We start from the raw sequence: 15,100 nt of genomic DNA on the forward strand, positions 1-15,100 counted from the left end.
TTGAAAAGGCTTATTGAAGTCAAGTGATTTCAACACTAGGGCCTCTTTGATAGCTTTCTTGATATCTACAAATGCATCTATAGCTTCAACCATCCAATCAAACTTTGCTCCTTTCTTCAACATTTTTGAAATAGGCTTTGGCAATTTCAGCAAAATTGGAAATGAACCTTATAACAAAATTTATTTGGCCGAAGAAAGATTGGATAGCTTTCACTATTTTGGAGATAGGTATTTTTTCTATAGCCTCAACTCTTTCAAGATCAATCTTGATTCCTTCTTTAGAAACTATATGACCTAGCAATTTACCTTCAATAACTGCAAAATGGCATTTCTTAGGATTTAATGAAATACCATACTCCAACACCTTGATGAATATTTTTTCCAAATGCATACAATGATCATCTGCCTTTTTTGAATACGTGGTCAAATCACCTTGGTATATCACCATTATAATATTGATCATATCTGCAAAAGCTACATGCATCGCCATTTGAATTTTTTCTCCAATATTGGTAAGGCCAAATGGCATCTTGACATAAATATAAGTCCCCCGGGGAATTGTGAATGCAGCCTTGTATTGTTCAAATTCCTTAACCTTGATTATACCCTAAAAATCCATCCATCATGGATTACAGCTCACAACCAGTCACCTTTTGCAACAGAGCTTCCATATTGGGTAATGGATAGTTATCTTTTAATGATGATATATTCAAATTCCTAAAATCTACACATAACCTTATATCACCATTTTTCTTCCACATAGGTACTAAGTTAGAAACCCATGATGAGAGTCTGATATGTTTGATTATACCATATTCTCTAAGTTTCTGCAACTCTTCTTGCATCTTTGGATCTAGCATGGGATTTATAGGCCTCTTCTTTTGCCTAAAAGGTTTTACATTAGGTTTCAATGAAATTTCATGTTGAAACAAGTCTTCCCTGTAATCTTTGAGGTCATCATAGGACCAAGTAAATACATGTTTGTACTATCTTAAAAATTCTATGATCATTTGCCTAATCTTTGGGCTGATCCTTTTACCAATATACACTTTCTTTGGACCATTATCTATTCCCAAGTTTATTTCCTCCAAATCCACACTATTGGTAGGGGATACCTTGGTATTCAATATGTCATTTACATCAAAGACCCGTTCTAGAGCTACTAAGCCTTTTTGGTATCTTATTGATTTTTAATTGCACCACTTCATTTCTGAATATTGTCTCCTTACCATCAACAACCTAGACTAATGTATTGTAGTCTATCTCATGTGATTCATATTGATCTATGCAATGCAAGAATTTCAGCAATTCCTCATCATCATTAAAAACCTATCAATGGTATACATTATCAAGTACCGAAGACCTTGTTTTGATTTCTACTTTGGTTATACCAATGAGAGCCAAATCATTTTGTCTCAAAGCAACATTTGCTAGGAAATTAGCCATTATGTTTTTTGATCTTTCAACCCAGTCAATTGAAAAGGCGTCAAACATCTCTATCGAATCCTATATGGCATGATTGTATTGCTTTAGTCTTTTGTTTTTGAAGAGTATTTAGACCCGACTTGTGATACAATCAACCGAGAATCCCCAAATACACTCAATGACTTGATCATATGCTTAATGGCCAAATTCAACCCCAACAACAAAGCTTCATATTCGGCCACATTATTTGTACATTTGAATGACATTAGGAAAGAGTATTTGAATTTCTTTCCACTAGGTGCAATAAAAACCACCCCAACTCCATTGCCTTCTCGACTGCAGGCTCCATCAAAATACATTTGCCAAATACCTTCCTCATCCCTTTGAACTTCATTATCAATTGGGTGATTAATTTGAAGTTGTGGCTGTGAAGGATCAATCTTAAATTTTCCCAAGTCCACACCACAAAAGAAATTCATCTGATTTGGATCAATACATTCTATCACATGCTCAACTCTTGGTTCTCTATATAGATTAACATCTCTCCCATTCATGGGTATGGTTTCATATGACAAATCTAACTGAACATTTCCCCCTATTGCAGTCGTCCATTGTCTTGACAAAAGCATGCCATAATAAAGAGGAGTGTCTACCACCGTGATGTGTGTTTTGTATGTAGCCTCAGGGTATGATTCTAATTTGAGTTCTACATCCCACATGACCTCAATAACTGGGATAGATTTGTTATCCATTGCATAACATTTTTCATATATCGACCCATAAACCTAGTTTCTTCATCACAGCAATAGGCATAATATTTATAGTTGCTCCCGGGTCTATCATACAAATTCTGACCAACTTATTGTTAATCAACAAGGTAGTATAGAAAGGATCCACTTGAGAGGGGTTCTTTGTTAAAGTACTCCCTAAATAAACTTCATGAGTCTTCATTATTACCCCCTTATTTTTTCCTTCTTGTTTATCATCCCTTTTTTTGCTATTAATACTACTGATAGGAGCCCCAGATTTGTTTGATACACTTGAAATCAATTTCACAGCATCGTTTCTATATTCATCCACTTTTATCATTTCCAACAAAGGTACTGACATTTTAATTTGTGATATGGCTTGTGCTATATCAAATGATGGTAAATTTGTTACTTGGTCAAATTTACTTACCTTTGCTTCAACTGGCCTCTTCTTCTTAGCACCTTGTTGTTTCTAATAATTGGTCTGAGGAATATTAACTTTGTTCTTCTCACTCGTTGCTGCCTCCTTTGGGACATATTTTTGGGTAATATTTTGAACTTTTTGTTTTCCTCCATTTATCTGGGAAGATGAGGAAACATGTCTCTCCACTTTGTTGATTCTTTATAAACATACCGGTAGGCATTCCTTGGTTTGGATTCACACTCCTTTATGAGGTTCTAATTGCTTATATATGTGTATGTGTATGTGTATGTGTATGTGTATGTGTATGTGTATGTGTATGTGTATGTGTATGTGTATGTGTATGTGTATGTGTATGTGTATGTGTATGTGTATGTGTATGTGTATGTGTATGTGTATGTGTATGTGTATGTGTATGTGTATGTGTATGTGTATGTGTATGTGTATGTGTATGTGTATGTGTATCTGTGTATCTGTGTATCTGTATGTGTATGTGTATGTGTATGTGTATGTGTATGTGTATGTGTATGTGTATGTGTATGTGTATGTGTATGTGTATGTGTATGTGTATGTGTATGTGTATGTGTATACATATACAAACATATATATATATATATATATGTATATGTATATGTATATGTATATGTCAATGTATATGTATATGTATATGTATATGTATATGTATATGTATATGTATATGTATATGTATATGTATATGTATATGTATGTGCATGTGCATGTGTATGTGCATGTGTATGTATGTGCATGTGTATGTGTATGTGTATGTGTATGTGTATGTGTATGTGTATGTGTATGTGTATGTGTATGTGTATGTGTATGTGTATGTGTATGTGTATGTGTATTTGTATGTGTATGTGTATGTGTATGTGTATGTGTATGTGTATGTGTATGTGTATGTGTATGTGTATGTGTATGTGTATGTGTATGTGTATACATATACAAACATATGTATATGTATATGTATATGTATATGTATATGTATATGTATATGTATATGTATATGTATATGTATATGTATATGTATATGTATATGTATATGTATATGTATATATGCGCACACACACACATATACTAACCTACCAGAATACAAATGAAAATAACAAACATGTTTGATAACATGTGGATTTAAGGTTTTATGGATGTCATACTTTAATTAGTGTTTTTTTTATATTCTTCTCACCTAGTTGCTATTTTCATCTACAGATTTTAAGGTTATATGGTTTTGATATTTTGGTAAGGGTTTTTTATATAGTCCTCTTATCTGCTCGTTGAAGCACAGGTAATTGCCATTTCCAAATTAAATATTTTAGGGTTTTGTTTATCCACCTAAACATATTTTAACAATTTCATTTTCTTTATTGCAGATAAATGCATTTGACTGTCTGTCCACATTTGCATCTTAGAAATATACAAATTTCTTCCTTCCCTGCTCATTTTATTCCAGGATGTAGCTATATTTTGTTTGCTTTTACTTTAAAATTGCCAAAAGATTCGTAGAATTTCAAATTAAAATTAATTTCTAAATTCAATTTTGTTTTCATTGCAGGTGTCAATACATGAAAAATGAAATATTCCAATCATGGTTTAGTAGATCCATACATGCAAAGTGGTCACCAATCATAGTCTATACAAGCCAATTATTACTTTAAAAAAATTGTACAAGTTGCACATATTTGTTGCAAACTATTTTATCCTTTTACTCAATACATATTGTATTTGACCAGTACGATTTTTCCTCATGCGTATTTTGTGCAAAAAACATTAAATATTTTAAATAAAAATTAAAAAAAGTGTTGTTGCCTTTGCCTCTTAAATATATTGTTATTTGTTATTTTTAGATGGCTAGAGGTGTTTATTTGTGTTTATATATATGAATGTATATACATGTATATGTATGCCTACATATATATACATATACATATACATGTCTATACCTATGTGTAAATTTCATCTTCCATTTGTTGTCAACACATGATTAACATCAATGTGTCAACTTAAACTACTAATTATGCTTTGTTTGGAAACACATTATCAAATCTATTTGTTAGTTTCATATGTGTGCACGTCTTTATTATAAAAAAAAATATTAAAACTATAGATATTTTAAAATATATAGTCTTTTATACATAAAAAAAAATTGCTCTCCCCTTTCCCATTTAAATATTTTGTTTTCCAAAATACGAAAAAACAAAATTAAGCTTTTTGTCATGTAAACTTTATAAATATCTGTGTATATAATTTTAAAAATGAAAATTTATTTATTTAGAATTTTAAGTTGTAATGGTTCAAATTTTAAATGTTCGATGAAAATTTAAAACTAACTTTTCTATAATATTATAATTGAATCTTCCCTTTTCCACTTAAATGTTTTCTTATTCAAAATACAACAAGAATTTAAGTTTTTTGTGATGTCCACTTTATAGATATCTTTGTATGTCATTTTTTTAAATAAATAAAAAAATTGCTTGTTTGGGATTTTAAATTACAATGGTTCCAATTTTAAATCTTGAATGAAAATTTAAAAATTAAAGTCTACATAATTAATACGAGCCCTATGTCCTTGGTTATAAGTTTTCTTCAATTTGAATAAAGCAACTTAATATTAAAGATTATTATTAACATGGTAATTAGGCCGAGAGGATGTAAAAACTTCTCTAAATAAAAATAAAAGTCATTTAATTTGGCATGCATTAGAGTGTCAACAAATTTGTCAATTCAAAAAAAACATTTAATTTACTTTATTATTATTAGATATTTTAAATTCAAAGTTTTTTTTTGTTTTCAAAGAAAAAATATTTAATTTTCTTTATTATTATTAGATTATATAATTTTCAAATACAATTTTTTTTACATTTACAATTTTCTTTATATTATTAGCTATGTTGTATAAAAAAAGCATAAGAATGATATGGATAAATACATCTTTCCAAAAAAGTATTTTTAAATATTAAATAATAAATTGTCTAAGGATGTCCTTCCTAAAAATTGACTTAATTAAAATAAGTTTATAAATTCATATTTAATTAAAAAATATTTACGATAATTTTTTCAAAATATTTTAAAAATGAAAAAATGTTTATTCCTATCTTTGGGAAATTTAAATTAATATTTTTGTATAATAAACATTATAAAATGATATCTATTAATATTATAATATTATATTATTTTAAGTAAAATATTGAGAAATTAAATTATTTTATAATTTTATATTATTAATTTTACATTGAGGTGTAACTATATAGTACTACCACACTTTCTTATATGTGTCATAAAAAGAAAAAGAAAAAAATATATAAATAATGGGTAGCTTTCAAGTTTCTAATTTTTCTAGCTTTAAAAGATAAATTTCTATATAAATGTGCATGTTAGATCATTGTTAAACTTGTTTCAAATATTTTTTTTATTTAACTCTCCATGTTAGATCATTGCATCTTGTTTCTTTTAAAATATGGTTTACTACTTTAAGAGAATGCATGGCGGTCATTGTTCTATGAAGTTTCCTTTTGAAAAACATAGGAAGAGTATCGTTTGTATATTTTGTTTATTAATATTTTTCATTTTTGTGCATTATGGGTGGAGATGAGACGAAGTTAGATAACATCTGAGAGAGCTATTGTTTTTTTTAATTTTAATTTCAAGTTGCAAGTTTGATGAAAATAAGGTGGATTCATGTTCTGAAAAGTGATATGAATATTGAGAAGACAATTTCTATCCTTAGATCTTTTATTATCATTCAAAATTGCATTTTTGAAAACTACTACAATTTCATTTACATGTGATGGTCTTTCATAAAAGAAGATAATCAAAACATGTTTTAATTTAATTGCATAGAATGCCATTGATTCCTCTATGTTGCATATAGTCATGTGTATTATAGTATATCTTGTAGGTGGAGGTTCTTCAAGAAATAGGTAAATTTCATAAATTTGTCTTATATATTATCCTTTGAATTAAGGTTGCAGATTTGCAATGCAACAATGATAGGCTTTATTGACTAAATTATTCGATCACAATCTTTAACCGAGTCTTTCTCTATGTATAGTTGCGGAAAAGATCACCCTTTTAGACAAAACACTTTTTATTAAGTCTTGTTATACGCATGAATATGGAAAGATTTAGAAACTTGGATGGAAGTTTTGATTTTGTAGATGTAATTGGTAATAATCCTAATTTTGTAGATATAACTAATGATAATGTTAATTTTATTACAACGTGTAACACTGCAGTGGCACCCACCCATTTTTTTTGTGTAATTTTAATGATTAGAAATTTAAAAATTAAAAATTAAAGACTAAAATCTAAATTAAAAAGAAACTTTCTATTATTATTATTTATAATAATGACTAGACAACGGATAATTTAAAAATTAGTTTAAGAGTAAAATCTATATTAAAAAGAAACTTTCTATTATTATTATTTATTAAATATGAAAAAAAAAAAAAATCTAGATTTAAAAGAAACAAATCTAAATAGGAAACTATTGACCACCTGTTTGTCCTCTGCCCCTTTGTTGAACATCTATGGATTAACACCCTTCAGAAATGTGGTCTCCATTGGGTCTTCCAGAATGACATTAAGCAGTTTGTTTTTGGATGGAATCCCCCCTCCCATCACCCCTTCATCATCCAATTATGGAGGCAAATACCACCGCACATCTGCTGGGCTTTATGGAGAGAGAGAAACAACAGAATCTTCAGAGATACTGAAACCCCTCCTGATAGTGTCTCTCACAATTGCTTTAAGATGATCTCAGAAAACATAATGGTGACTAAGTGGAAACCCCCCCCCCCCCCAATCCTCCTAATTGGATAGAGAAAAAAATTGTTGAAAGTTGGAAGCTCCCCCCAGAGTTTGAAATCTTCAACAACAGTGCCAAAAACAAAAGGAGATTGACCAAATGGTCAACCCCAAAATTACACTGGTGTAAACTGAACTTTGATGGTTCCGCCCAAAATGCCTACCAAGCGGGGGGTGGAATCATCTGCGATCACTTGGGGAACACTGTGGCAGCCTACGCGGGCAATCTAAAGAATAATACTATCACTCAAGCGAAGGGAATGGCCCTCCTATGGGGTCTAAAATTTGCCAATTCCATAGGAATTAAACAACTGGAAATTGAAGGAGACTCACAGATTATTATGGAAACGGTGAAGGGGAGATCTGCAGTTGGCTGGAGAGTGGAATCTATTTTGAGGGATGTTAGGATCCTCCTGGCCAATCTAGATGGCTTCACCATCCGACATGTCTTTAGAGAGGGGAATGAGGCTACTAACTCCATGGCGGTGGTGGGAAGGCTGCAGAACGGCTTACAATGTTGGAGGGACCCCAGTCTGATGTCAGTAACCACCAAGGTGATCTTGGAGAGGGAAAAAACCTAAGTCCAATGAGGAATTTGTTTATCCATTTTCAAATGAAGGGAGCCATCTTTTAAATTTTAAGTTGGGACAGGAATCCCACCCATTATGAACCCATCCTGCCACATAGCCATGGCAAGCCTTGTCACCACCCTCACAAGGGATGTATTTATGATGACAGTACCGATATCGGGAATGATTATTCCCTAATTATTACCCAGACGGAGCCAATTGGCGGTGATGAAGGTGATAGAAGGGAAAGGTCTAATCACACTGGCTGGATTGAAGGTTTGCACGTTCCTAGTAGATTTCCCCACCCTGATTATTACGTTCTCTTATCTCAAGTTCGGCACAGATTTTATATCAATTTTTCTTTAGCCCTGCCTCAACTTTGTGTTTCTGCTAGAAGGTCTCACATGTACTCTGTTAAACTGGAGGAATTGAAAATGGGGAGGGGACAGGATCAGACTAGAACCCGATAAAGTTGATGAGTTTAGAGATAATTCGGTGGTGTGGTTCGTCTGCTTGAAGGGCGGCATTGATAAATTCATGGAAAGTATGAAGGGGAATGATGAAAGACTTTCCAAGCAATTTGTGAATTCCTGGGAAGACAGAAGAGTTACCATGGGGGGTATCTCATTTGAAATTAATGAAGAGGTTATAGCTCAGGGAACGGGTCTTTCTATGGAGAGGAGGAAATGGAAAAAGAAGAGCCATATTGCAGATACCACCAGCCTAAACCAGTTCTTCCGCGAGGGCGAAAACCCAATTAAGAGGGCAGGAGGATTCAACCGAGAGGAGCTCCCTTTCCCATGGGATGAGGTCTGTTACATTGTGATGAAGTACTTCACATTGGAGGGAAGGTATGGTATCTTCTATTACTACCATCTCCCTTTCCTTAACCATTTGAGAAATAAGGACTATATTTCCATTATGTTTTTCTTGTTGGATTCTTTGGATGCTAATGTAAAGGATATTGTCGAGGCCAAGAAAAAGGGTAAAGATTTCCCTATCCTCCACCAGGGCCTCATTCTTCTCCTATACAACTTCCACCTTGCTCTCTACCTGCCTCATTCTATCTCCGTTCAGAATGTGACTAATACCAGTCCTTCGACCTGCCCTGCTGCTAAAAATGATGCTAGCCCCCCTTGGCTCCCAAAAATTGGCTCTTGCAGCAAGAAAAATAAAAAACACTCCCTTGAAGAGGTTAGAATCCAAGAGATTGATTCTGACATGGATATCACTGACGAGGCCAACACCCCTTTCCGCTCAAGCAGACTTGCCTCTAAACCCTCAGAAAAATCTCTGAGAGACCCCTCCTCTTCGCATGACATTGAAAATTCTAACCCAACTGATAATGTGGTTTTTCTCCACCATAACCCGACCCCTCACTCTGTCAGTTCCACCCAGGCTTTTGAAAGCCCCACATCTTCAAAGAGTTTAGAGCCTATAAATTCCCCCTCCCCGACTTTCAGACTGGAAAAAATGATTGTTGTGGAGGAGGTGAGTAGCATAAAAGAGGAGGATGATAAAAACTTGGCGGATCTAGAGAAAAAAGTGGTGGCCCTATCTGATAATGTGCAGGATATCACCAGCAGACTGGAGGTGGTGGAATCCAAAATGCATGATGTTTCTAAATTTGCGTTGAATGTGATGCACTACTCGGCCACCACTCTGTGTCTCATGCAGGAAAGTGCGTCCAAGGGTAAAGGCAAGGACGATGAAGACTACAAGGCCCTATTCAAATTCCTCACCAAGGAATGGGCAAGAAAGCTCCTCCCCAAGAGGAGCCATGGGAAAAAAGAAATGGTTTCTCTGAATGTTGTGGAAAGCTAGTTTTTTGTCTACTTTTAGTATCCTGCGGGCGGATAGCATTAGCCTATGTTTTTATTTGAATTTCTATGTCTATTTCCCTGCGTGGCATATGTCTAAAACTTTGTTTATTATTGCTTTATACCTGCTTAACTTATGTAGAATGATCATAGTTTTTGATAGAGGTAAAGGGTTGTAACTTTTTTGATTATATGCGGACAGTGGTTCTGCCATTGTTCTCCTTGTTGTTCCTATGGGTCGGCCCCCTTGTTTTTTAGCTGCTTCTAATATCCAAAACAAATCTAAATAAAAAAGCAACTTATTATATTATTTATTAAATGTAAAAATAAATAAATCTACATTAAAAAACTTCTAACTTAAAAAATTATGTTTTTAAATCTAGATTTAAAAGAAACTTGTATTTATTTATTTTTTGCATGCAAATCATTTCATATTCTAAGATAAGACTCTAAAAAATATATTTTAAAATCTAGATTTAAAAGAAACTTCTATATTTTTCATGCAAATCATTTCATTTTCTAAAATAAGACTAAATTCTAATAAATATTAACCATATGAAATTAATTAATCTATGCTAAAAGTAAGAGGAAATTCTAATAAATATTAACCATATGAAATTAATTAATTGGTAAATATTTTTTAAATTTGATATCTCTCTCTACATATACTTTATTTATAAAATATGGGTATGTCAGTAAATATAATAGATAATGATCACTTTCATCTTCAATCAACAAACATATCAACATCTAGACAACAAGGATTACAACTTTTTGCACAAGTAAAACATAAAAAATATACAATTTTTTTGGTAATTTAATGCTAAAATATCCATTCAATAGAATATTAATGCTCATATTAAAAAAAAATTGTTGATTCATTCAAAAAAAATAAAATTGTTTTAATTGAAAAGTTATTATCCTCATTCTAATGCTAAAAAAATAACTAAGCGTTTTCAATCCTCAATTCCATGATGTTTCTAAAATTAATTACTTAAAATAAATTAAGATTATGTCAAAAGTACTTTTCTATATTTATAAATATCAATATAGTATCAAAATTGTTATTTTTAAAATATATATTTGTTTCCTTTACATCCAATTCTCAATTTTGTGATGTTTCTATAATTTCTTTAAAATAACTTAAAACTATATCATAATTATCTTTTTATATTTATAAATATGAAAGTAATAAAATTATTATTTTGAAAAAATCTATGAAAGATTTCTTTCTAAAGTTCTATAAAAAAATAATGAATGATAAAAAAGATATTTTAAATATTTTTATATTTTCAATTCTATGATGTTTCTAAAATTTAATTACTTAAAAATAAAGTAAAATTATGTCAAAAGTATCTTTCATATTTGTAAATATAAATATAATAACAAAATTATTATTTTTAAAAAATATTTATATGTTGCCTTTACATTTGTCAAAGAATATTTCATTTGAAATTAGGTTTTTTAAATAATTAATGTTAGTTTTGGGATTTATTCTTGTGATTAAGTTGGATAGTTTTATACCGGAATCAATGGTTTAATAACCCGGTATGCAACAAGTTAATGATTATCTAGTTTGAATCTATTGAATATCAAGCTTTTCTCTTTTGTGCTCACATATGGTATAGTGCAATTGATAATCTCATACATGTGAATAAGGTGTGTTAGATTATTGGATTTATTGTGTTGTTTGTTTACTATGGAGAATGGTGCAGTGGAAGATGTCTATGGGATGTGGATATCGCTCGAGTTTTAATGATTGGTCACTATTATGAATTTAGTTACACAACTGGTTCTTGGATTTAGGGTTTGAGTAGATAATAGAAACAAAAGTGAAGAATTACTTTTATCGTTGCAGTAAAGACTTATTTTTAACCTTAATTTTTGTTAGTGCATCTCTTGACTGTAGAACATGCAAGGCTGCAACCATCTACACAACATGAGAGAACATAAAAGTGTCCCCACCCATCATGCACAATGAGACACATCTCCTCTGAAATTCCACATCTCCTTCAAGCATGTCTAATGCCTCATATAGTGTTGCACATGAGATGCCTTTCCTCTGAAAGTTCACATCTCGTTTGAGTGTGTCTAATGTACCCTCAAGTGTTGTGGAAACAATCCCTCCTTTGTTGTACAAAACACCAATAAAATGTGTGTACATGAGACATGTTTCCTCTAGAAGCCCACATCTCCTCTAAGTGTGTCTAATGTCTCCTCAAGTGTTCTACAAATAATAACTAAACATGAATACACCAAGTGCACCCACATGAAACATTTCCCCCTTGCTCTGTGAAAGGACACATAATGTTAAGCCCCCTATTTTATTTAGGGACACAAATAGAGTGCTTATCATACTTGGATCCTCTTGTACACTCTAAAGCATAAATCTTTCATCAATGTCATCATCGTGAGGTGGGTTTTAACTACTTCTGACTTTTCAACTGGAAGAGCTTCCATGTCTTTCTTTGTCTATCCAACACCTCACTATAAACCTTATATCCACTCCTCATCAAACCCTAATAACACCTAATAGAAGGTGAAGAAAATATTGCTCATAGCTGCTAAAAAATTGCTCACACCTTCCTTTATACTCCACATTCAATATATTTATTTTCCATCACAAGAAACTCAAAAGATATAAAAGAACTTTAGAAATATGCATTTCGCATTACCGCATCACCAATATATTGTAGTATTAAATTGTAAAATAAACAAAATTTTGGTAAAATAATAAACAAATGCCAACAATTATTCATGTTGCCATAATTGTAAATGGTTGTCACATGTCATTGCCAAAACAACAAATCATATAAATGTATTTCTCCTTCTCTTTGGCATATATGTAATAAACATATTATTTCTCCATTTGATGGAGTTTCTTCATCCACCCTACACTAGGTTTTAGAAACAATAAATAATTCTTACACCTAACGCATGCTCTTTATTAATCACTTTGCATTTGTTCCTTGCAAATTCTTCATGCCATGGAGATAGTTATCATTTTTATCACCAGAGATGTAATCTTAGAGTAAATGTGTCTCATTGTGCATGGAGGGTGGAACACTTTTATGTTCTCTCACGTTGTGCAAATGGTTGTAGGTTCTATAGTTGGGAGATCCAAGGATACGGTTTTCAATGTTTCCCAAGCGAGCAAGGAGGATTGGTGAAGACACTTCATTAAAGTCTCCAAAAGGGTTGTGTTCAACCCTTGCAATGTTTCACTCTTGTCCAAATTAATGTAATAAGGGGGGAATGTTAGAGAATATTACATTTGTAATTAGGTTTTTTAAATAATTAGATGTTAGTTTTGGGAATTATTCTCATGAATAAGTTGGTTAGTTTTAATAGAAACATGGCAGAGATAAACAGAAGCTAAAATAATTAAACACAAAACAATACGATTCTTCCTCCTTTTTAATCAAATACATCACAGTTATATAAGATTTTAGTCTCCTAAATTATAGGAAACTCCCATAACAACTTACCCAAATATATTGAGTTGTTTTAACAACTCGACACATTCGTACTTCTAATATACTAACCTATTTAACAAACCTTACAAATAATTATTTTATGTGTCCAATGTGAGCACTAATTCCCAACATTCCCCCCTTCGTGTGAGCATGGTAAGAACTCGCAACCTTTATATGTAGCAAGCACAACTCTCATGATCTTTATTTAAAACGAAAGGTTCCTCCTATCATCCTTTCATGGTTTTCACACAGGCTTACCACAAACCTGGACATGAATAAGAACCCACCAACTCTCCACCTCGTGTGGTTTTCTGGATCTCCCACAAACCCTTTCAAGATCCATGAACTGACTTACTTAGGTGATTTTGTTCGCTACTATGCATGTACATCAAGGAAATTATATAGAAATTAACATATGTATCACAAATTTGAAAAACCCATACTAGAAAAGGTTTCACATTACATTTCATAAGAATGCAATGTTCTTAATTGTAGTCACTATTATCAATTGTTGCCACTCAATCTTGAACAGCATATCCATCTGCCACCCTCATTGGAATCTACCTTTGACTTTAGTTATTTTGGAATGAAATGGGAATGGAACATTGGTTATCATTCCTCCCCACAATATGAAATTTTTAATTATTCACACAACCAGGAACACTAAAAAGCGAATCATATCATAGTGCATACTATTGTCTAGATCTTGTTGCACATTATCACTATTTCCAATGAACGTATTCATTGAACGATCATCTTCCTACAAAGTACATTAGTCAAAGGATAACCGCAATCAAAGGACCTCTGCAGTCATTTGCTCTCTGATACAATTATTTTTCCAGCATTCACGCACCATACTAAAAAGAAGAAATTGAAATGCCACCAAAGTTGATAGCAGCCCCATCGTTGGTGACTAACAAGAGGATGCTAAGTGTCCTCCAACCTCTAGTAGGTTTGCTACTTAATAAATTTGACCTTGAAATTTAATTTTAGAATGCCCCCTATAAAGTAGATGACGCATACAAGTGAAAGTGCATCCAGTTACAACTGAAATAGTGTTTGAATTTTAAATGACTTGCCTATTTAAGACCAAATTTCTAAGTTAAATGACTAACTCAATTTAATTATCACAAGTACAATGCTTATAACAAAGTAAACAACCAGCAAATTAAAAAATTATCTCTAAATCAAGAGTGATTTGCTATGTGGCAAATAGGACATGTATTCCTAGATTTGTACTTGGGCTTCTCACAGATCCATGCCAATATTATTGCATAAAAATCAACTGCTTTATAAACAAGATCAGTTCTTGCTTACGCACTTAAGAAGAAACTCTAGTGGTGTTCCAAATGTGCCCGTGTCAATGGTGATACTCAATAAATCTATGAAATTATGCCAAAATTTGTATGGATAATTTTGTTATTCATTGAAACTATCATGGAAGACAGTAGATGTGCATCACTATTAAGTTTTAAAAAAATACCACCCACAAGTTCAATTGGTTTGGGCAAATCACAAACCCCTTTGCTATAATGTGTATCCTTGTGGCAATGGAGCTACATGAATGATCTATGGGGGTAAAAGTACAAACCTATGTCACACTTTTAGAAAGGAAAATGTTAACACAACAATAACTATTCAATTTTGATGCCATAAAAGTGGCATTTGTATTTTGAACTTCAAGATGATGTAAACTAATGAAATGTGTAAAATTTGATGAACTTTAAGTCTATTACTTTAAAAAAAAAAATTGTCAAGAATTGATATGTTTTTTTTTTTAATTTTAAAGTCAAATTTTTTTATTGCCGAAAAATGTTGAAAA

This window comes from Cryptomeria japonica, chromosome 4 (assembly GCF_030272615.1).
Source record: "Cryptomeria japonica chromosome 4, Sugi_1.0, whole genome shotgun sequence".
Taxonomy (NCBI): Eukaryota; Viridiplantae; Streptophyta; class Pinopsida; order Cupressales; family Cupressaceae; genus Cryptomeria; species Cryptomeria japonica.